The sequence below is a fragment of the Lepisma saccharinum genome, chromosome 3 (genome assembly GCF_977018435.1).
Source record: "Lepisma saccharinum chromosome 3, izLepSacc3.1, whole genome shotgun sequence".
Classification (NCBI taxonomy): Eukaryota; Metazoa; Arthropoda; class Insecta; order Zygentoma; family Lepismatidae; genus Lepisma; species Lepisma saccharinum.
Window position 1 is genome coordinate 124,552,421 of NC_139231.1, and position 26,199 is coordinate 124,578,619.

A 26,199-nucleotide genomic window follows, 5' to 3' on the forward strand; every position below is an offset into this window, starting at 1 on the left:
GTTAGAAGAAATAACTCGCATTTTCACAACTACCAATATTCTCGTTTTTAATTACTTCGAAAATTATTTCTCGAAGATATCGGTTATACTACAAGAAAGCAAATCAAAATTAAAGTAAAAGTTCAACTACACGTATACCAAACGACATTTACAATATTGGAGGGACAGAATACTTTAAAAAAATATATTGTTTCATTCGAAGGTAAAGGCGTAGTGTAGTGGTTCTTCTACCTGGTTTAAGGAGCTAAAGGTTGTAGGGTAGTGGTTACCGTTCAGGATTGTCAATCTGATGGTCGTAGGTTCAAACCCTTCCGGTGGCAGAAAATTTTCGTAAGTTTTAGACATATCCCATTGTGTTCATTCTCCACGCCGTGTGAAACGAAATGATTCAGTTTGGAATTAACGATGGGGGGGGGGGGTAAATATTGAATTACAAAATCTCCATTTCAACGAACCGAGAAGTGGAGAAAAATTGAATAAATATTAAAAATTATGTTCATTTTTTTAGTGTTGTAATCGCAGGTAAAATCAAAGATCTTACATGGAAGATTTTAATTTGCTCTTAACTCAGCCAAAAGGCATTTCGCACCGATCTAATATATTCTCCAATACATTTCAAAATGTTATTGAATGTTTCATGTCGATAATTTGACCAATGCATCCATTCTTGACGCTCAGACGATATTTTCTGCAACTACCTCTTCTCTCCAGTTCCTTCTCCTTCTTCTCTCCCCTCTTTCCGTTCTGCTTTTATCTCATATCGCCTTCCCTACTTTTCTCGCATCTTATCTCCATCTCACTCTTCTCCACTCCTCTTATCTCCTTCCCTGTCTTAGATTTCCGACTCCACTGTACTATTCTCTCTTTTTTCGTTCTTCTCTTTTTCTCTCCTTTACTCTACTCTCCACTTCCCTCTTCTCGTCTCCTCCCCTCCTCTCGTTTTCCTCCTCTTTTCTCTTCTTTGTTCTTTTTTCCTCATCTCTCCTCGAATCTTTTTCCATTCTCCTCACTACATCTCCTCTCCTCGTCTATCCTATCTTTCTTCTCTGCTCTACTTTTCCTCTTCTCCTTTCGCTTTCTCTTTCTCCTCTCCTTTGTGACCTTTCGTTTCCTCTCACCTCTTTTCCTTACTGTAGACTCATCAGCGATGAAATACTAGAAAACCTATTTTTTTCTTTTAGAAAGAATTTTGTCATTTGCGATATAATAGTGATATGTTTAATAATTTTATACAATAATACTTGTTTATATTTCTTTCGCGTGTTTTATAAATATCTATTGTGTATGTGGCAACCCTGAAATTGAGCCTAACTCTGCACGCAACCCACCAACGGCTTGTGTAAATTCGGTTGCCTAGTTTAAAATGTCGTTGTCCTAAAACTTTTGAGAGACACTGTACATGTACATGACTTAAGTTCCAGTACACACGTGTGTGGTTAAATTTCTTATATCCCATCAGTGTTAACTCAGGTGATATTAAGATCACAGGTGGCTCTGGATATTTGGTTTGCGTGTATCTCAAATAAATATAGATTTGATATGCATTTATATACTTGTCTTCAGCAGAGCAAAAATATTGGCTTGGAGGCAAAACTGCATGAAGTAAAGAAAACTACAATTTATACATATATATATATACAGTGCGTCCATTTCGATCTGCAGCCGAGAGATCGGGAGAAACGTGGCGGGCGGCGCTGACGGAGATGCCGACATTTGAGGCCTGTAATGCCCGCTTATTTTTGTGGACATCTTGCAAAACGAGCACTAACCTGTATTATAACACGCAAAAGTTCTTCTGTAATTCTTCCAAGTTCCACCCTTATATACACAAATAAATACGCTTTAGAAATTATATTAAGAGCCACAGATAATACTCTGTAAAACATTTTAATCATAGTTTTGACCAGTAACGTCCTGCTTAAGTTTATATCCTTGAAAGAGTTTTGTGTCGATGGGGATCGTTTGGAGGTTTCGAATGTGCAAAACTGTATCAAGATTACGCTGCAGACGAACCGTTAAAAGCTAATGGTGTTCGTGAGCTTCCTTGCAATCCGAAATCTCCTAGCTCAAGTTTTTTGTTCCTTCGCGACTACAGAGCTGTGAATATAGTGGCAGGCAGATGTAAACCAAGAGCGTGTTAATTTCGTACTGTGCGTAAGAGTGTTATTCTTGGTTACTTGCCGTTACTTGTTTCTGTTATTGCAGTGTGTATGTGTGTTGTGTCAGTCAGACGATTGGAATGCCAGCCGCAAGGAAGGTTCATGTTAGAACAAAGAATTTTTATGTATGACACTTACGTGAAAACAGACTCGTGTCGAGACGTGTGTAGGCAATTTGTACAGAAATTCCCAGGCGTTTCACCTCCACATAGAGATACGGTTAGACATCTTGTCCTTAAATTACAAGAAACTGGATCGTTAAATTTTAAAACACCTAAGCAAAAACGACGGATTCTAACCGAAGCAAAACTCGATGAAATTGGTGCAGCGTTAGAACGTTCTCCAAACACACCTCTAAACCGTGTTTCACAGGAGATGGGCGTGTCAAAATCATCAGCACATACAGCCACTAAGCTACTAAAATTAAAACCGTACAGAGTTTCTATAGTGCAAGAATTACGGCCCCCTGACAACGTAAGTAGAGTAAATTTCTGTAATTGGGTTTTGCAAAATATTGTAGATGGTATTGTTGATCCACAGTTAATAATTTTTTCGGATGAGGCATGGTTTCACTTGCGTGGTCATGTTTGTTCACAGAACAATAGATACTGGAGCACTGAAAATCCCCGAATAATACACGAAGTTCCGTTACACGATGCAAAAATTGGTGTGTGGTGTGCTGTAAGTGCCAAAAGAATAATAGGGCCTATATTTTTTGAAGACACAATAAATTCAGAGAGGTACCGCACACAAATACTCGCGCCGTTTTTTCAGTTGTTATCAGATAATGAGAGACAATATGGGTATTTTCAACAAGATTCGGCCACAGCCCATACCGCCGCTGATTCTTTGGACGCTATAAGGGAGGTGTTTGATGACAGAATAATTTCAAGAGGTTTATGGCCTTCACGTTCGGCAGATCTTACCGTATGTGACTATTATTTGTGGGGAACCTTGAAAAATAGAGTCTACCGAAATAACCCTCATAGCATCGACGAACTAAAAGACAATATAAGGGCAGAACTAGGAAGAATTACGGAAGAAGAACTTTTGCGTGTGAATCAAAATTTCATCAAACGATGCCAGGAATGTGTGAATGTAGGTGGACATCACTTTGAACAACTCTTATAACACAGGTTAGTGCTAGTTTTGCAATATTTATATAAATGTCTGCATATGTCCATAAAAATATGCGGGCATTACAGGCCGCAAATGTCGGCACCTCCGTCAGCGCCGCCCGCCACGTTTCTCCCGATCTCTCGGCTGCAGATCGAAATGGACGCACGGGTATATACAGGGTGTTGCAAAATACCTGTTACAACGCTTGGGAGGTGATTCTACAAGTAAAAACAAGGAAAAAATGTCATGTGAAAAAATGTCGAAATCGGCACCGTTTTCGAGTGACAGGCGTGCGAAAATCGCCTCACACCATGTGTAAAGTACAATAACTCAAGAAGGAAGAAATATATCAATGTCGGAATAAAATAATACAAACAAAATCGTACCTGGTGAATACAATGGTGCATCAATTGAGGCCCAGTGTAAATTGCGCAAGGGGACTCTCAAAGAAAGTGGGGAATCCCCTGATGGAAAATACAAGAAATTTACTACTATCTTCTACATAATGTTGAGATCGGAATGTAGCCAGTAAAAAATGGCGACGTATGTCCACATGTCCCACTACTGCTGGGACACCGTCCCACACCCGGGAAATAGGAAAATAACTGCAAATCTCCTGTTGTACACGGTTCACATTGCGGTTCGAAGAAAAGAAACCAATTTGTCGCATGTCTCACTACTGCTGGGACACCATCCCAAATGGAAAAAAATACTGGAAAATCATAAAAAAAAGTTTTCAATCCCTTAATATTGACACACTACTTTGCAGTACGAAAAACAAAAGTTAAACAATGGCCACATGTCGTTAGGCTGTACATATACTACAAGAGAGCTCCCCAAAGAAAGTGGGTAATCCTCGAAGGAATGAAGACGGAGAATGGCGAGAAAACGCACACAATGGCATGTAACATTTCCAGGCACAGCACATCTGGAAGGGATTCCACTGAGAAGCGCACAACCTCCGCACATGCAGATCGACGGTATGAAGTACAGCGATATCCAGCATCTTCACTCGTACCTTTCACTAAAGGACACTATGTGGTGCTGATAGGGGCTCACACAAACACCGGTATACTCAGAGACGTTGTTGAAAATGTCCGCCATTGACTTCAAGACAAAGATGGCATCGGCGAAGCACTGATTGTCTGGTACGTGCAAATACCTCTGGCATGTCACCAATTGTCCCAGCAGCGGCACTAACACGAGCAACGAGATCCTCAGCACTTTCCACAGGGGTTTCATACACGAGCCTTTTCATTTCTCCCCACACAAAGAAATCCAGTGGTGTGAGGTCGGGGGAACGAGGTGGCCACGGTAAAGGTCCACCCCTGCCAATCCAACGATCGCCGAAAATATCGTTGAGTAAGGCTCTGGCTCCCCGGTCGAAATGTGCGGGGGCGCCGTCGTGTTGAAACCAGATACGTTGTCTACCTGCCAGTGGCACGTTTTCCAAAAGTTCAGGTAATACGTCATGTAGAAACACCCGATAATTCCCACCACACAAAGTAGATGGCAAAATGTACGGGCCTATCAAGTGGTCACCTACTACGCCACACCACACATTCACTGCGAACCTATGTTGATGATGGCGCACAATGATTGCATGCGGATTGTCCATATCCCAGACGTGGCTGTTGTGGCTATTCAACATGCCGTCCCTGGTGAACATTGCCTCATCGGTCCACAAAACTATTGTTGGGAACTCTGGAATGGAAAGAGTTTGTTGCACGTACCATTGGCAGAAATCCATGCGTAGGGGAAAGTCCGTGGGCAGTATGTGGTGCACCTTATGCAATTTGTATGGGTGCAATCCCTCCTCTCGAAGAACGCGGAACACATTGCTATGGTGGGTTTGTTGAGTACGAGCAATGACACGTGTGCTGGTGTCAGGACGGTCTCGTATCGCGTCCAACACGTCCTCTTCAAATTGCACAGTGCGCACAGTGCGGGGTCTTCCACAATCCCACCTACGGGGTAGTAGAGATCCAGTTTCACGCAGTCGAGCATCAAGTCTTTGAAAGAGTGCATGTGCTGGTAATCGCCTATTGGGAAAACGTTCGTGATACAAACGACGTGCTTCACGGCTGTTTCGGTTTGCCTCTCCATAAACGAGATGCATATCAGCAAGCTCGTGGGTAGAGTACTCCACCATTGTCTTGTTCGAGAACTGCCCAGAAACAGGGGCACTTTCCCTCCGAGTGACGGATCACAACTACCGTGATTAGCACCCACGTAATGTCACACAGGTGTCCACGCAGTTGTTGCAAACCGAGAAAGAACACGGGAATACGTACTCTACGTACAGTATTCCTTAGCGCAATTCAACCATACACACACGCCAGACTAAACTCCACGCTGCGAGACGCAGAACAAGACAGGAAAAACAACGGTCGACTACAGTCTCTACGTAGTATCCACCAACACTAATACGTAACAGGTGACCTACACTCACAGCGCCTCTAGTGGAGCTTTCTGTACCAATTAGCTGAAATCAATCTGAGCGTAATTTGACGGCATAGCGTCATTTTCGAGTGAATTTCCTATTTCCCGAGTGTGGGACGGTGTCCCAGCAGTAGTGGGACATGTGGACATACGTCGTCATTTTTTACTGCCTACATTCCGATCTCAACATTATGTAGAAAATAGTAGTAAATTTCCTATATTTTCCATCGGGATTCCCCACTTTCTTTGAGAGTCACCTTGCGCAATTTACACTGGGCCTCAATTGCTGCACCATTGTATTCGTCAGGCACGATTTTGTTTGTATTCTTTTATTCCGACATTGATATCTTTCTTCCTTCTTGAGTTATTGTACTTTACGCATGGTGTGAGGCGATTTTCGCACGCCTGTCACTCGCAAACGGTGCCGATTTCGACATTTTTTCACATGACATTTTTTCCTTGTTTTTACTTGTCGAACCACCTCCCAAGCGTTGTAACAGGTATTTTGCAACACCCTGTATATAGCCTGAGGTGAAACACGTCTCTTAGTGACACGTGACAGCAACAGTGTTGCCAGTGTCCCTCGTAATATTGTGAAAACATCAATTTCTGGAACAGCCCATTTATTCCCTTGTGCAATGTTTTTGAAACTTCGTGAAAGTTCTTTTTCTGTCAAATTCAATAGATGGCCATCCAAATTGTTCGTTGGTATTGTGAAATGTTGCAATAATTTACCTCAGTGAGTTCTGTGCATCAATGCACTTGATTTGCAAATTTTCTTTTCGCCTTTGGCAACACTTTGCTTATTTGTTATTAAAACATGCATGTTCTTACATATGTTTGTCTCTCTAAGTTTTCCCAACATACAGGGCATTCTCTTGGCAGAAAGAGTTTCTTCTCATTCCGTTTCGCTATTCCGTTATACGGTCGTAAACACCGGGTTGCGTGACTTTCGGACACCCTTACTTGTTTCATACTTTCATTTATGCACAGAAGGCCGACACGTACGTACAAGTCAATTAGTATAGTCCACTAGGCTGTATTCAGAAGAAGAAAAATGGATTTAAAACTTCCCTAAGCTTTGAAAAGTGCGGTATAAAAATAATAAAATAACTCATACCCCAGAAAACCTAAAAAGAAAGCAGAGTTACAATAACTTGTAGGTGTATAAAAGGTCAAGTTGAAAAAATAACAATTAAACATGCCCTAAAATATTAAGCTCACTGATGCGTTAATTATGAAGCCAAGAAGTTCAATTTTGGAAGAAAATTTAATAACACAAATGAGGTAAGTTGATTAATGCATTTTGACTTCAGAAAAATAGAAAGAGAACTTCAATTTGGTAAGCCCAGGGACACTTGAAACTGCATTAGGTAGTACTTGGAACTAATTGAAACTCGCGCATTAGTTCCAGACTGCATAAAAATAGCTGCCTGCATCAATGCAATTCTTTAATTTAACTAGTACATGTTCCCGTCTCATCAGTTCATTAGCAATGAAGACAATGCTGTTAATTGGCCATGCAAGTTGACCCAAGCGTTGCATTGTGTGTAAGTAATGAACATAGAATGTGTGCGATTAATGCAGGTGGTGTATAATTTCTAAACAGCGTCTCAACCTTAAAAGTCAGTATGGGGTAAATGGACCGCGGCGTTGCCAGATCAACAAACGGAGGAACATCAGGTCGCTGTTAATCGCTAATGATTGCGACAAATTTACTTCCATAATATCGTATAGGAAATCATCAAAATCTATGTATTTGATGCATTTTGGGAAAAAAAACTATAGGTACCTCAAGATTTGCATATAAATGTTTATATTTCGACGTAACTACTTACCCTTTTACAGTTGCATTATATGTGTAATACATGCAACTATTGTTACTTCTTTCGTTGAATGCAGTATCCTTTACATAAACAGAATTAAATAAATGCAAAAACAAACATTAAGATACATTTTTATGTAAAATAAAGCACACTGCACTTCCTACGAACCGGGGCACCTGCCTGCAACTGAATTGTAACCTCGGTGGCGCGCAATGAATTTGATACGCGAGACAGCCCGCATAAACAAACTACGATTGCGGAATAAATAACGGTGCTATGGAGTAACAATGCATTCTAAAAATAACTTCAAACAATGGCCAACACTTTTCTCGCTCGGTGTGCATGTGTATCGCGACAAACCGAAAAGTTTCTCACTAACCAACTTTTTCGTGTTACGGTCTGATGATATATACAAAATATCCAATGTATGTGTATATATATAACTCTCCTCGTAAGCAAATTAATTCACTCAGGCGAAGAATATCATATCTACAAACATCATATATCCCGTAGAAAAAAAAAACTGGCGAAGTTGTTCAAACGGTGTGATATTTATGGCTTTTGAAGTATTTACTAGAGTAGTGTAATTGGGCCGTTTCAAAGTCGTACTTAGTAGGTATTCTTTTTTTTTATCAATTGAATATTATTTTTTGACATATTTTGACAATTTTTTGTCGATGTTTTAGCGTTTGACGATTTTTCAGTGCAATTTTCACCGCATCTCATTTTTTTCCCACTCGTACTTGGTAGGTATGCATTTGTAGCCTTTTTTTTATCAATTGAAAATCAGTTTTTGACATATTTTGACAAATTTTTGTCGATGTTTTAGCGTTTAGCGATGTTTTTGTAAAATTTCCTATTTTTCTTTTTTTTCCCACTCGTACTTGGTACGAATGCCACGATCTTACGTGATATAACTTAACCTATTCATTTTTTTTTCGTGCTAAACTACACGAGAGCCTCTACGTGCTTTGACCTACTTTAGAGTAGAACCATAAAGACAGAGCTGCAACCGAAAGTGAGGCTCGAAGTGAGGCTCGGTGAGGCTCGACTTAATAGTTTGCTCTTGTAAGACATAAGCCTTATTTTCTCGCAGTGTTGCCAACATTTTACTCGAAATAAAATCACCAAGGTTTTTTTCTTGGTCTAACCTATGTTATTGAACTGCGTCGTCACGTCCAAACCTGCATGACTTCCGAACACTATTGGTTTTATTCATACTTTTTCTCACGTATAGGTGTACCTGATGAATCTGCAAACAGATTTTTCCTAAGTCTTACAGTTTCTAAGATAACCCTACTTCCGGTCGCTATTTTGGATTTCCGAACATAGGTTGTATTCATATTTTACTTACATATAGGCGTACGTGACGAATCCGCAAACAGATTTTTTCTAAGTTTTACCGTTTCAAAGATAACCCCACTTCCGGTCGCCATTTTGGATTTCCGAGCATAGGTTCTATTCATATTTTTCTTACATATAGGCGTACATGACGAATCCGCAAACAGATTTTTTCTAAGTCTTACCGTTTCAAAGATAACCCCACTTCCGGTCGCTATTTTGGATTTCCAAGCATAGGTTCTATTCATATTTTACTTACATATAGGCATACATGACGAATCTGCAAACAGATTTTTCCTAAGTCTCACCGTTTTCAAGATAACTAGTAGTGCAGGTTAGCCGGTTCACCAACCGAAAATGGGGCTCGGTGGGGCTCGGTGGGGCTCGCCAAACCTCAAAAACTCACTTTCTCTCCACGTTCTGCGCCTCATTTATTGTGCTGACGATGTTTCACAGCGTAGAAAACAGCACCAAAACATCAAAAACTCATTTTGATTATTTGGAGCTCACCAAAACCTCAAAAACTTATTTTTATTAATTGAGGTTTACCAAACCTCAAAAACTCTTATTTTCTCTCTATGTTCAGCGCCTTATTTATTGCGCTGACACAACGTGATGAGTAAATAATGCAGTCTCTTATTCTTGAAGGATGAATGCACCTTATCGTAATTTTCCAAGCCCCGGTCAAATGTTTGTATATCGTGACCTTTGTAAACCTCTCTCTCGGGAACGATGTGCCACACATACACGCGCGCGCGTGCCTATATTGTGACGCAAACAAACAAACAAATAATATTTTTTTTTTAAGATTCCTGGCCCCTAACCCTACTTCCGGTCGCCATTTTGGATTTCCGAGCATAGGTTCTATTCATACTTTTTCTCACATATAGGCGTACGTGATGAATCCGCAAACAGATTTTTCCTAAGTCTTACCGTTTCCAAGATAACCCCACTTCCGGTCGCCATTTTGGATTTCCGAACATAGCTTCTATTCATATTTTTTCTCACATATAGGTGTACACGATGAATCACCAAACAGATTTTTCCTAAGTCTTACCGTTTCCAAGATAACCCCACTTCCGGTCGCTATTTTGAATTTCCGAACATAGGTTCTATTCATATTTTACTTACATATAGGCGTTCGTGGTGAATCAGCAAACAGATTTTTCCTAAGTCTTACTGTTTCTAAGATAATCCTACTTCCGGTTGCTATTTTGGATTTCCGAACATAGGTTCTATTCATATTTTACTCATGTATAGGCGTACGTGATGAATCCGCAAACAGATTTTTCCTAAGTCATGAATTGGAGGGTTCTATGGCAACCTATATTAATTCTCGTAAGAGAACAGAAAACGCACACACACAAAAAAAAAACAATACTGTGGTCACTACAACAAATAGTCTTCTTCAACCCCTATCCAACAAACCAAAAAAAAATCATCATCCTAACTAGAACCATGTAACTAACATTGTGATGACTCATATTAAGTACCTCTTAATTGTATTACTTATAAGTTTATACTATTGCACAACGTTTTTGCAACAAGTTATTACGTAACATTGTGATGACTCATATCTAATGCCCTTCGTTGTATTAACTATAAGGGAGTAAACTATTACACAACATGTTGCAACAAGTTATGACGTAATGTGATGAGTCATATCTAACGTGGCGTCTTCTGATTGGTTAATTATTACAGGTGTTTTCAATACGGTCCGTGTTTTTATTATATAAGACGGCATACACTGCAGATCAGTCAGTCTCGTGAGAGCAGCCGAAGAGTACGGACGTCCTGTTGCAGCGCTTCTTGTTTTTGTAAAAAAAATAGGTATTTAACTTTTTTTGAAGCTACATACCATCTATTATTTCAAGTTCAAAGGTGTTTCACGTGGTTTTTCATAGTAATTTCGACCAGATTGAATTTTGACGTGATCGTGCATTTTCTATTTTACCTCAAAAAATTCTATATAAATAACATACCTGAAAATTGTATTGCTATATACTAGACTTTTTGATTTCTGTGATTTTCGAAAAAGCAATGGCATCCACCACCAGTTTCAATCGTAAAAATGATAAAACTGAATGTGTTACTTGTGGGAAGCTAATCTCAAGGAACAATTTATCGGTACACAGGGCAAGATGTAGCGAAACAGGTTCGAGAATTAATTGTTCGTCATCTTCTAAGTCTTGTGCTCGATGCGGAAAGATGATCAGCATTACAAATTTAAGTAAACACCTCAAAATTTGCAAACCATCGACCGAACAAGGAATATTGAAAAGAAAAATCGATGATCCAGGAACCGAAGCTTCCATTTCCAAGCAAATTAAATTAACCAATGAACGCAAACCAATTAGATCTGCATTCAACGACCAACTCCAGGATTTTTCAATTAAGTCAGAACCAGGCCGTGACATCCTTAGTTTCTTGGACGAAACGAAAACATCTGTACTAAATATTTTGAAACGTTGCAACGTTTTGAAAGTCGTTGATTTTGTTTCTGTATTTTCCGTCGTTGGGTTTCCTCGTCACGTCGATCGTCGCGAATCCGAAATCGTCCCTGTTCCAGCAAGAAGAGCAGCGTTCCAAAAATTGATTGATCAACAGGCCGTTGAGTTTAGATAACATGGAAGGTAGAAATTCATGATCTGCCTTGCGGTGTACAGTCTCCATTGTTTGCTTTCGGAAACCAAAGAGATTCATTGTCCTTGCTAGTTCTTTATTGTGTATGTGATAATTTGAGACAGTAAAAGTTTTTTTTTATTTTAGTTATAGTTATTTAAGTTTATTTTTTTTTCAATTGCATTGCCTACAATTTTTACTATTTTCTAAACGATAGTGTCCCCAAGGCAACGTGTGGATTCCACAAGACAAAATACATCTTTTATCGTCGTGCGGATCTAATGCTACTTTCCTAACTTCGTTTGTTGTAATCACGTGGTCTACACTTTGGATTCTTTGTTCTATACTTAGTATCGTCGATTGTGAGTAAAGGCAATCGATGTAATCGTGGAAGGTGAGTTTGTTCTCCACCGTATTCTTGCCCACACCTTTTGCTTTCTTCGTGACGCTACTCTCTGTTCTCATGGCATACATCTTCGAACGCAAACCCGCGAACTCGACAATAATATCACCGTTACATTCATCTTTCAGTTTACCTAGGACTTTTTTGTTACGAGATGGAATCCCAAATCTGTTGGGTTGAGGATACGCAGAAGTATCGAAATACTCAAGCATGGAAGGATTTTTTATGTCTTCGTATAGGTTAGGTGTTTGTATGCTGTAAATGAAGCTGTCGGTATCCGTGTACAAAAGTGATATTTTATCATTGTAGAAGGGTTTCATCACGTCGTAATGAAATTCGAACATGTAAAGTTTCGACAAGTCGAGAACCGTTGCGCCAACGTAAATTGGTTTTCTGAATTTCATCAATTTTATATCTAGATTGAAAAATGCCAAATTCTCGTTGTAAATTTTTCTCGACTTGAATCTAGGATCGGCTATCCACTTCCGACATTTATTCTTATCGGAAATTAATTTCACGTCTACGTGCTTTCTAACATTCTCCATGGTCTTTCCGTACACCGCATTGTTCATTAATTTAAAAAAATCCTTGTCTAAATCGGAAGTGGCAGCTGTTCTATGTTGTGTGTTAGTTTCTATGTAAGATCTTAACCACGTGGAATGTTTAAACTTTAGTATTCTTCTAACATTTACTATCTGAACACCCTTCCCAATCAAAAACCGGAGATTCTTGTAGTGGACGACGTATCTTTGTTTAGGGTCCAATGTTAACAAAAGCTTGTCTTGAACCGAGTAGGGTGGACATTTGATTTCGGGAGTCGGAGGCAAATCCGAAAACGTGTTGTGCAGGTGGTCGGAGAATTGGAGATCTACCTCTGCGAAGAAACCACACTCGCTATCGTCGAAATGAATAATGTCTATCGAAGTGGGATCTAACCATTCGAATCCCCCGTAAGGAAGTTTCTGAACCATGGCATGTCCGTAGAGATTATTAACGTCGGCGTAGAAGATGTAATTCGATGCTCGATTTGAATCGTAATCTTCTTTCATGTGTACGTTATTAGCTTTTGCATGTCTCTGTACGCATTGCACCATTCCACCTCGTATCCCTCTTTCGATGAAAAGTAACATGTCAACGTTCGATATCAGTTCCAGCTTAACCTTTGTCTGGAATAACATTGCCGACCACGCTAATCCCGGTAGACTGTAGAAATACGCTGGATCTAATTTATAAATATTCGTTGCCGTTTTCCTGAACGCTTGAAAAACATCCGCGAGTATCGTCACGTCTAATTTTAAGTATGCGTCGTGGTAGTCTCCGAGTGTCCTACATCCTAATTTCTCCCACATGAGTTGCGCGTGTTGGCATTCTTCGTCCGTGATTCCTTTCTCTCTGAGTCTGCTGTAAAATTCTCTTGGAAGTGGGAGAGCGTCGTCGTTAAATTTAGAACCATCACTAACGTATTCGTAAGGATAAATCCCTTTACGTCTAACGAGTTCTATGTCTACGTTGGGAAAACTAGCTCTAGTTATTTTAAATTGATCGTCGGCAAGTTTGTTCGCTAAAGCATCCAGGCTGGCAGAGAGAAATCTATACGAATCCAGGAAGCGCATCTCGATTGTTGTTTTCGTTCCCGGAATCGACACTTGCTTGCTGAGACTAATGTAGCGTTCTTCATTCTCGGCCAAGACACCTATACGTTTCGGATCGTAGCCAAGATGTCTCACCAGGTGGTGAAAATCATATCCGCTTCCGTTGTGAAAGAATATGGGGATGAATTTAGGTTTCTGGATTTTAAGATTGCACGTGTTGCAAATTCCACCTATGTAGTTTCCGCTGAAATGATCGTGGTGGAATATTTTTTTGTTCTCATCAGTGAAACTTTGATCACATACCGGACACACCTCAGTGGAATTGTAATTTTGAAGTTCATTTTCAGTTAAAGGTGCCATCGGTTTTGATGTAAGCAGTACGCTACCAATTACCTCAACCTCCTCCACCATTTTTTCCAGGAAGTGTTCGATTACATTTGGCCCACGGTATATATATGCTTCATTTATTTTATCACGTCGCACAACAACATAGCCGAAACTATTAGGTTGATGAAGCTGGTACGCCGTTGTGGAGGAAAGTTCGGGATCCGGTTCGCAGTAGGAGAGTGGTTTGAGGAACGCCTCGAAATCTGCGACGATGATTGCGGGATGTTCCAACAATGCCTTGTGCATTTTGAATTCTTCGACTTCGTTCGTTTCGGGCATCAACATTCTAGCCGGTCTGTTGTCACCGCAATAAATTTTATGTTCGGCAAGTTTCTCGATAGCAATTTGACGACTATGAAGATTTTGATGATCACGTCGGTCACGATCGTCGAACGTGGTTAGGCATCTCGGGCAAACTTCGATGTAATGTTCATGCTTGGTTGTTTGGCTTTCTAGTAATCGAGACATTGAACGAATTAGCGTGTAGTGATGAACATCCTCGTTTGAAATTAGAAGAAGATTTATTACACGAGCATCGTCATCGTCGATATCGCTTATCCTGACGGGGTGCACAAGATATTTATCTGACGTAAAAGAATATACATTAATAGCGATGCGTTTTCCTGCACGATTTTCGAACTTTGTTATATCCGACAATGTCACCGGGTATTCGATGTCAGACATTACACTTTCAAATTCGGACTCGTATTGCTTGTAATGATAAATCCGTTCTGGATTATTTTTGCAATGAACAGGATGCAGTGCAGCCAACACACACCAGAGAAAACACTTGTTATCGCTGTTCTGTATATTTAACACAGCCCTCTTGTGTTGAATGTTCGGTGGAAGAGGGACGTAGCTGGATGCACGAAGAGGCGAGAATCGGTTCACGTAAACGGTTAACGTGTGAGGACTTCCACACAGAGACCATCCCGACCCTTTAGCCTCGAAATCGTCATGTTTCTTAACCAGCTCGTTGGAAACTTTATAATAGAAGTTGTCCAAATTTTCGACGTCAGCAAAATAAAGTGTCTGGTTTTTTGTACAATGATAAAAAATACTCGTTGTGCCATCGACTTTCTCGTATTCGGAAAACAGAACAAAATATATTTTTATAGAGTTGTTTTCAAGTTTATCTTTCAAAATATTTAGTACAGATGTTTTCGTTTCGTCCAAGAAACTAAGGATGTCACGGCCTGGTTCTGACTTAATTGAAAAATCCTGGAGTTGGTCGTTGAATGCAGATCTAATTGGTTTGCGTTCATTGGTTAATTTAATTTGCTTGGAAATGGAAGCTTCGGTTCCTGGATCATCGATTTTTCTTTTCAATATTCCTTGTTCGGTCGATGGTTTGCAAATTTTGAGGTGTTTACTTAAATTTGTAATGCTGATCATCTTTCCGCATCGAGCACAAGACTTAGAAGATGACGAACAATTAATTCTCGAACCTGTTTCGCTACATCTTGCCCTGTGTACCGATAAATTGTTCCTTGAGATTAGCTTCCCACAAGTAACACATTCAGTTTTATCATTTTTACGATTGAAACTGGTGGTGGATGCCATTGCTTTTTCGAAAATCACAGAAATCAAAAAGTCTAGTATATAGCAATACAATTTTCAGGTATGTTATTTATATAGAATTTTTTGAGGTAAAATAGAAAATGCACGATCACGTCAAAATTCAATCTGGTCGAAATTACTATGAAAAACCACGTGAAACACCTTTGAACTTGAAATAATAGATGGTATGTAGCTTCAAAAAAAGTTAAATACCTATTTTTTTTACAAAAACAAGAAGCGCTGCAACAGGACGTCCGTACTCTTCGGCTGCTCTCACGAGACTGACTGATCTGCAGTGTATGCCGTCTTATATAATAAAAACACGGACCGTATTGAAAACACCTGTAATAATTAACCAATCAGAAGACGCCACGTTAGATATGACTCATCACATTACGTCATAACTTGTTGCAACATGTTGTGTAATAGTTTACTCCCTTATAGTTAATACAACGAAGGGCATTAGATATGAGTCATCACAATGTTACGTAATAACTTGTTGCAAAAACGTTGTGCAATAGTATAAACTTATAAGTAATACAATTAAGAGGTACTTAATATGAGTCATCACAATGTTAGTTACATGGTTCTAGTTAGGATGATGATTTTTTTTTGGTTTGTTGGATAGGGGTTGAAGAAGACTATTTGTTGTAGTGACCACAGTATTGTTTTTTTTTTGTGTGTGTGCGTTTTCTGTTCTCTTACGAGAATTAATATAGGTTGCCATAGAACCCTCCAATTCATGACTTAGGAAAAATCTGTTTGCGGATTCATCACGTACGCCTATACATGAGTAAAATATGAATAGAACCTATGTTCGGAAATCCAAAATAGCAACCGGAAGTAGGATTATCTTAGAAACAGTAAGACTTAGGAAAAATCTGTTTGCTGATTCACCACGAACGCCTATATGTAAGTAAAATATGAATAGAACCTATGTTCGGAAATTCAAAATAGCGACCGGAAGTGGGGTTATCTTGGAAACGGTAAGACTTAGGAAAAATCTGTTTGGTGATTCATCGTGTACACCTATATGTGAGAAAAAATATGAATAGAAGCTATGTTCGGAAATCCAAAATGGCGACCGGAAGTGGGGTTATCTTGGAAACGGTAAGACTTAGGAAAAATCTGTTTGCGGATTCATCACGTACGCCTATATGTGAGAAAAAGTATGAATAGAACCTATGCTCGGAAATCCAAAATGGCGACCGGAAGTAGGGTTAGGGGCCAGGAATCTTAAAAAAAAATATTATTTGTTTGTTTGTTTGCGTCACAATATAGGCACGCGCGCGCGTGTATGTGTGGCACATCGTTCCCGAGAGAGAGGTTTACAAAGGTCACGATATACAAACATTTGACCGGGGCTTGGAAAATTACGATAAGGTGCATTCATCCTTCAAGAATAAGAGACTGCATTATTTACTCATCACGTTGTGTCAGCGCAATAAATAAGGCGCTGAACATAGAGAGAAAATAAGAGTTTTTGAGGTTTGGTAAACCTCAATTAATAAAAATAAGTTTTTGAGGTTTTGGTGAGCTCCAAATAATCAAAATGAGTTTTTGATGTTTTGGTGCTGTTTTCTACGCTGTGAAACATCGTCAGCACAATAAATGAGGCGCAGAACGTGGAGAGAAAGTGAGTTTTTGAGGTTTGGCGAGCCCCACCGAGCCCCACCGAGCCCCATTTTCGGTTGGTGAACCGGCTAACCTGCACTACTAGTTATCTTGAAAACGGTGAGACTTAGGAAAAATCTGTTTGCAGATTCGTCATGTATGCCTATATGTAAGTAAAATATGAATAGAACCTATGCTTGGAAATCCAAAATAGCGACCGGAAGTGGGGTTATCTTTGAAACGATAAGACTTAGAAAAAATCTGTTTGCGGATTCGTCATGTACGCCTATATGTAAGAAAAATATGAATAGAACCTATGCTCGGAAATCCAAAATGGCGACCGGAAGTGGGGTTATCTTTGAAACGGTAAAACTTAGAAAAAATCTGTTTGCGGATTCGTCACGTACGCCTATATGTAAGTAAAATATGAATAGAACCTATGTTCGGAAATCCAAAATAGCGACCGGAAGTTGGGTTATCTTAGAAACTGTAAGACTTAGGAAAAATCTGTTTGCAGATTCATCAGGTACACCTATACGTGAGAAAAAGTATGAATAAAACCAATAGTGTTCGGAAGTCATGCAGGTTTGGACGTGACGACGCAGTTCAATAACATAGGTTAGACCAAGAAAAAAACCTTGGTGATTTTATTTCGAGTAAAATGTTGGCAACACTGCGAGAAAATAAGGCTTATGTCTTACAAGAGCAAACTATTAAGTCGAGCCTCACCGAGCCTCACTTCGAGCCTCACTTTCGGTTGCAGCTCTGTCTTTATGGTTCTACTCTAAAGTAGGTCAAAGCACGTAGAGGCTCTCGTGTAGTTTAGCACGAAAAAAAAATGAATAGGTTAAGTTATATCACGTAAGATCGTGGCATTCGTACCAAGTACGAGTGGGAAAAAAAAGAAAAATAGGAAATTTTACAAAAACATCGCTAAACGCTAAAACATCGACAAAAATTTGTCAAAATATGTCAAAAACTGATTTTCAATTGATAAAAAAAAGGCTACAAATGCATACCTACCAAGTACGAGTGGGAAAAAAATGAGATGCGGTGAAAATTGCACTGAAAAATCGTCAAACGCTAAAACATCGACAAAAAATTGTCAAAATATGTCAAAAAATAATATTCAATTGATAAAAAAAAAGAATACCTACTAAGTACGACTTTGAAACGGCCCAATTACACTACTTACTAGAAAAAAATTAAGTGTTTTGCAAAATTGCATAATTATGAAGAATTCAGATCACATAAATTTATGACATGTTATATAATGCCGTCAGTAAATAGAGCATAAAAAGCCCTACAGGATAATGATTTCACTGTTTGAAATTTTTGACTTTTACATTTTGTAAATTTTGTAACATCTCGCAACACAGCGGTGGTAGAGAAGGACAGAGCTATTGGCAAAACTCATGTATTAGAGAGAGAGGGAAGTACTCCATTTACTTCCATACTGACTTTTCAGGTTGAGACACTCTATTAATGTTTATAAGCTGGTGTTAATTCATTTACCGATACGATATTCATGAGCTAGAAAGGATAAATACAGAGAGTAAGAAAAGCTGTATAATAGATATTAAAAATAGGCGTACAGCAATGTTTGGATTTCCTCATTTAACTGCAAAACTGTTTCTGCCAACTGGCCCTTGAATCGCTATGAAGTGGGGCGTCACGCAGCGTGATTGGCATTCCTCCTGCTACAGCCACCGCCACCGCCAAGGCCAACGCTTCAGTTGAAGCTGAGCTACGGGCGCGTAGAGATGTCTGCTATAATTGACTCTCCCACCAAATGCGAAGTGTGTTACTGGTTGACTTTATGGAGCCGGGGACCACAATCAATGCGGCTGCATACTGTGAGACATTGCGGAGACTACACAGAGCCATCCAGAACAAACGGAGAGGCATGCTGTCTTCAGACATTTCTTGCTTTATGATAATTCCTGACAGTAGTGTATATTAGCCGGTTCAAAATAGTACTTGGTACGAGCTCTTTTTTTTTACATATTTAACCTCAGTGGTAGCATTTTTTGACAATTTTTTTGTTGATTTTATAGCGTTTAACGACTTTTCAGTGCAATTTTCACCGCATCTAATTTTTTTCCCACTCGTACTTGGTACGAATGCCACGATCTTACGTGATATAGCTATCCTTTTTTTTTCTTACGATTTTTTTTTACGATCTTCAGTGATGCAACTTAACCTATCATTTTTTTTATTTACAATCTTTTACGCACCGAACTAACCTACAAGGGACTCTGTTTGTTTTAATATTTCAGTCGAGAACATGAAGACGATACCTGAGGAAATAGTTCTAGTGTTTGCTACTAGATGTCGCCACCGGCGATGTGGACGCAGTGTTGCCACACTATGAGGGCACAATTTCTCTTCCCAAGGGGCAAAATTTCCCTTTTTGTACTATTTTTTCCCTTTCACCTAAGCAAATGACATAATATAATAATAATTAGTTGTGGTAGTAAACTTAGTAGATTTTTTTCTTTTTTTAGTATGTGGCAAATTTTTTTTCACGAATATTTTAAAACTGCTCTGTGACCCTCTCGTTCTTCACATCATGGACTTCTCTGCGATCAGGATGACGCTGCACACGGTACCCTCGGGCAACGGACTGTTGAACTCGCAGACGATCTTGATGTTAGTTCGATCGTTCGAACAGATTTCCCCTCAAAAATTTACATCGTAAAAAGCTACGCTCTTGTTTTAGGCACTTGCCTTAGGGGTGAGTTGTTGTAATATTCTCTTCCCCTCTTTTCTTGTGAAAGGCTATGCTGTTGTTTTAGGCACTTGTCTTAGGGTGAGTTGTTGTACTTTATTGCCCGAAATATAGCTCGGTGACCCCCCAAACAGATTTTTCCTAAGTCTTACCGTTTCCAAGATAACCCCACTTCCGGTCGCCATTTTGGATTTCCGAGCATAGGTTCTATTCATATTTTACTTACGTATAGGCGTACGTGATGAATCCGAAAACAGATTTCTCCTAAGTCTTACCGTTTCCAAGATAACCCCACTTCCGGTCGCCATTTTCGATTTCCGAACATAGGTTCTATTCATACTTCTTCTCACGTATAGGTGTACATGATGAATCCCCAAACAGATTTTTCCTAAGTCTTACCGTTTCCAAGATAACCCCACTTCCGGTCGCCATTTTGGATTTCCGAGCATATGTTCTATTCATACTTTTTCTCACGTATAGATGTACATGATGAATCTGCAAACAGATTTTTTCTAAGTCTTACAGTTTCCAAGATAACCCCTTCCGGTCGCCATTTTGGATTTCCGAGCATAGGTTCTATCCATATTTTTTCTCACGTATAGGTGTACATGACGAATCCGCAAACAGATTTTTCCTAAGTCTTACCGTTTCCAAGATAACCCCACTTCCGGTCGCCATTTTCGATTTCCGATCATAAGTTCTATTCATACTTTTTCTCACGTATAGATGTACATGATGAATCTGCAAACAGATTTTTTCTAAGTCTTACAGTTTCCAAGATAACCCCACTTCCGGTCGCCATTTTGGATTTCCGAGCATAGGTTCTATCCATATTTTTTCTCACGTATAGGTGTACATGATGAATCACCAAACAGATTTTTCCTAAGTCTTACCGTTTCCAAGATAACCCCACTTCCGGTCGCCATTTTGGATTTCCGATCATAGGTTCTATTGATATTTTACTTACATATAGGCGTACGTGATGAATTCGCAAACAGATTTTTCCTAAGTCTTACCGTTTCCAAGATAATCCCACTTCCGGTCGCCATTTTGGATTTCCGAGCATAAGTTCTATTCATACTTTTTCTCACGTATAGGTGTACATGACGAATCCGCAAACAGATTTTTTCTAAGTCTTACCGTTTCCAAGATAAGCCCGCTTCCGGTCGCTATTTTCGATTTCCGAACATAGGTTAGTAGGTGGAACCGTACGTTCTGGCTGGGTCCTTTAACCTACTTTTTATTTTACGACGTTTTACGCACTAAACTAACCTACAATGAGAGAAAAGTGGACAGAAAAAGCTCTGGCATCACTTTTTAAGCTATTTTTTACCTCCTGCAAATTTTGCTCTTATGCTAACTCGTCCTTTCACCTACTTTTGAAATGACTTACGTCATTTTCCTATAAGGCTGTCTCCTCTTACTGTAAGGTCCCTCAGTGTGATCTACTACGACCTGCTAATAGGTTTCTGCTCTCAGCGTAATCCAGATAGTAAATGTATGTTTGACCACAACCCTGATTTCTTGACCACACGACCACCAAAACATCAAAAACTCACTTTCTCTCCACGTTCCGCGCCTCATTTATTGCGCTGACGATGTTTCACGGCGCAGAAAAGCAGTGATGAGTGAAATGCACTCTCTCATCCTCTCATCCTTCGAAGGATGAATGCACCTTATCGTAATTTTCCAAGTCCCGGGGCCAAATGTTTATATATCGTGACCTTTTGTAAACCTCTCTCTGGGGAACGATGTGCCACACGCGCGCTCGTGCCTCTCATTATTTCCGTATTGTGACGCAAGCAAACAAATAATAATTGTTTTTTTTTTTAGGATTCCTGGCCCCTATAACCTCGCCAGGGTGCGTGGTGCCCAACCCAAAAAAGGTTCTAACGGCTGCGGTTAGATAACCACACCTCTGTAGACTTTCACGTGTTTTTTTTCTCAAAGGTCCTATGGGACATCTCTGTTTGTCAAAAATTCGACATATTAGCAATTTAACGCTGGACTTAGAAAATTTTCGGTACATTTTTTTTTGTTCCATGACGACCTATGTCTATTTTGGTATGGGAGGACAGAGGACACCGAGACTCGACCGACACACTAAACCCAACCTCTCTACGCGTACTCTACGTCACCAAAAAAGGTTAAAGGTTCCAAATAACAATAGTTAGAGTTTTGCCAATCTAGTAAAGTGGATTGGTTGAAATCTCCAAGGCGTATTTTGCATTTTTTTTTCAAATATGAACACGTTAAAACTGAACTCTCTTGGATTTTTGAGTTTTGTATTCGCCCTGAGAAAATTCTATATAAAATAACATACCTGAAAATTATATTCGCAGTAGATTGATTTTTTTGAGTTTTGTAATCACCTCAAGAAATTCTATATAAAATAACATACCTGAAAATTGTATTCACAGTAGATTGAATTCTTGAGTTTTTGTATTCGCACACAAGAAATTATATATAAATAACATACCTGAAATTCTATTTACAGTAGATTGAATTTTTGAGTTTTGTAATCACTCCAAGAAATTCTATATAAAATAACATACCTGAAAATTGTATCGCTATATACTAGATTTTTTTGATTTCTGTGATTTTGGAGAAAGCAATGGCATCCACCACCAGTTTCAATCATAAAAATGATAAAACTGAATGTGTTACTTGCGAAAAATTAATATCTAAAACTAATATTAGCAAGCACAGGGCAAGATGTAGCGAAACAGGTTCGAGAATTAATCGTTCCTTACCTTCTAAGTCTTGTGCTCGATGTGGAAAGATAATTAGCATTACAAATTTAAGTAAACACCTCAAAATTTGCAAACCATCGACCGGACAAGCATCGAAAAGGAAAATCGATAATGCAGATACGGAAGCTTCCACTTCCAAGCAAATTAAATTATCTAATGAACGCAAACCAATTAGATCTGCATTCAACGACCAACTCCAGGATTTTTCAATTAAGTCAGAACCAGGCCGTGACATCCTTAGTTTCTTGCATGAAACGAAAACATCTGTACTAAATATTTTGAAAGATAAACTTGAAAACAACTCTATAAAAGTATACGTTGTTCTGTTTTCTGAATACGAGAAAGTTGATGGCACAATGAGTATTTTTTATCATCGTACAAAAAACCAGACACTTTATTTTGCTGACGTCGAAAATTTGGACAACTTCTATTATAAAGTTTCCAACGAGCTGGTTAAGAAACATGACGGTTTCGAGGCTAAAGGGTCGGGATGGTCTCTGTGTGGAAGTCCTCACACGTTAACTGTTTACGTGAACCGATTCTCGCCTCTTCGCGCTTCCAGCTACGTTCCTCTTCCACCGAACATTCAACACAAGAGAGCTGTGTTAAATATACAGAACAGCGATAACAAGTGTTTCCTTTGGTGTATATTGGCTGCACTGCATCCTGTTTATTGCAAAAATAATCCACAGTGGGTTGGACATTACAAACAATACGAGTCCGAATTTGAAAGTGTAATGTCTGGCATCGAATACCCGGTGACATTGTCGGATATAACAAAGTTCGAAAATCGTGCAGGAAAACGCATCGCTATTAATGTATATTCCTTCACGTCAGATAAATATCTCGTGCATCCCGTCAGGATAAGCGATATCGACGATGACGATGCTCGTGTAATAAATCTCCTTCTCATTTCCAACGAGGATGTTCATCACTACACGCTAATTTGTTCAATGTCTCGATTACTAGGAAGCCAAACAACCAAGCATGAACATTGCATCGAAGTTTGCCCGAGATGCCTAACCACGTTCGACGATCAAAAACAACTCAATTATCGAAAATACACCGGACGTCAAATTGCTATCGAGAAACTTGTCGAACATAAAATTTATTGCGGTGACAACAGACCGGCTAGAATGTTGATGCCCGAAACGAACGAAGTCGAAGAATTCAAAATGCACAAAGCATTGTCGGAACATCCCGCAATCATCGTCGCAGATTTCGAGGCGTTCCTCAAACCACTCTCGTACTGCGAACCGGATCCCGAAATTTCCTCCACAACAGTTTCGGCTATGTTGTTGTGCGACGTGATAAAATAAATGAAGCATATATATACCGCGGGCCAAATGTAATCGAGCACTTCCTGGAAAAAATGGTGGAAGAGGTTGAGGTAATTGGTAGCGTACTGCTTACATCAAAACCGATGGCACCTTTAACTGAAAATGAACTTCAAAATTACAATTCCACTGAGGTGTGTCCGGTATGTGATCAAAGTTTCACTGATGAGAACAAAAAAATATTCCACCACGATCATTTCAGCGGAAACTACATAGGTGGAATTTGCAACACGTGCAATCTTAAAATCCAGAAACCTAAATTCATCCCCATATTCTTTCACAACGGAAGCGGATATGATTTTCACCACCTGGTGAGACATCTTGGCTACGATCCGAAACGTATAGGTGTCTTGGCCGAGAATGAAGAACGCTACATTCGTCTCAGCAAGCAAGTGTCGATTCCGGGAACGAAAAATACAATCGAGATGCGCTTCCTGGATTCGTATAGATTTCTCTCTGGAAGTCTGGATGCTCTAGCGAACAAACTCACCGACGATCAATTTAAAATAACTAGAGCTAGTTTTCCCAACGTAGACATAGAACTCGTTAGACGTAAAGGGATTTATCCTTACGAATACGTTAGTGATGGTTCTAAATTTAACGACGACGCTCTTCCACTTCCAAGAGAATTTTACAGCAGACTCAGAGAGAAAGGAATCACGGACGAAGAATACCAACACGCGCAACTCATGTGGGAGAAATTAGAATGTAAGACACTCGGAGACTACCACGACGCATACTTAAAATTAGACGTGACGATACTCGCGGATGTTTTTCAAGCGTTCAGGAAAACGGCAACGAATATTTATAAATTAGATCCAGCGTATTTCTACAGTCTACCGGGATTAGCGTGGTCGGCAATGTTATTCCAGACAAAGGTCAAGCTGGAACTGATATCGGACGTTGACATGTTGCTATTTATCGAAAGAGGGATACGAGGTGGAATGGTGCAATGCGTACAGAGACATGCGAAAGCTAATAACGTACACATTAAAGAAGATTACGATTCAAATCGAGCATCGAATTACATCTTCTACGCCGACGTTAATAATCTCTACGGACATGCCATGGTTCAGAAACTTCCTTACGGGGGATTCGAATGGTTAGATCCCACTTCGATAGACATTATTCATTTCGACGATAGCGAGTGTGGTTTCTTCGCAGAGGTAGATCTCCAATTCTCCGACCACCTGCACGACACGTTTTCGGATTTGCCTCCGTCTCCCGAAATCAAATGTCCACCCGACTCGGTTCAAGACAAGCTTTTGTTAACATTGGACCTAAACAGAGATACGTCGTCCACTACAAGAATCTCCGGTTTTTGATTGGGAAGGGTGTTCAGATAGTAAATGTTAGAAGAATACTAAAGTTTAAACATTCCACGTGGTTAAGATCTTACATAGAAACTAACACACAACATAGAACAGCTGCCACTTCCGATTTAGACAAGGACTTCTTTAAATTAATGAACAATGCGGTGTACGGAAAGACCATGGAGAATGTTAGAAAGCACGTAGACGTGAAATTAATTTCCGATAAGAATAAATGTCGGAAGTGGATAGCCGATCCTAGATTCAAGTCGAGAAAAATTTACAACGAGAATTTGGCACTTTTCAATCTAGATATAAAATTGATGAAATTCAGAAAACCAATTTACGTTGGCGCAACGGTTCTCGACTTGTCGAAACTTTACATGTTCGAATTTCATTATGACGTGATGAAACCCTTCTTCAATGATAAGATGTCACTTTTGTACACGGACACCGACAGCTTCATTTACAGCATACAAACACCTAACCTATACGAAGACATAAAAAATCCTTCCATGCTTGAGATTTCGATACTTCTGCGTATCCTCAACCCAACAGATTTGGGAGTCCATCTCGTAACAAAAAAGTCCTAGGTAAACGAAAGATGAATGTAACGGTGATATTATTGTCGAGTTCGCGGGTTTGTGTTCGAAGATGTATGCCATGAGAACAGAGAGTAGAGTCACGAAGAAAGCAAAAGGTGTGGGCAAAAATACGGTGGAGAACAAACTCACCTTCCACGATTACATCGATTGCCTTTACTCACAATCGACGATACTAAGTATAGAACAAAGAATCCAAAGTGTAGACCACGTGATTACAACAAACGAAGTTAGGAAAGTAGCATTAGATCCGCATGACGATAAAAGATGTATTTTGTCTTGTGGAATCCACACGTTGCCTTGGGGACACTATCGTTTAGAAATTAGTAAAAATTGTAGGCAATGCAAATGAAAAAAAATAAACTTAAATAACTATAACTAAAATAAAAAAAAACTTTAAC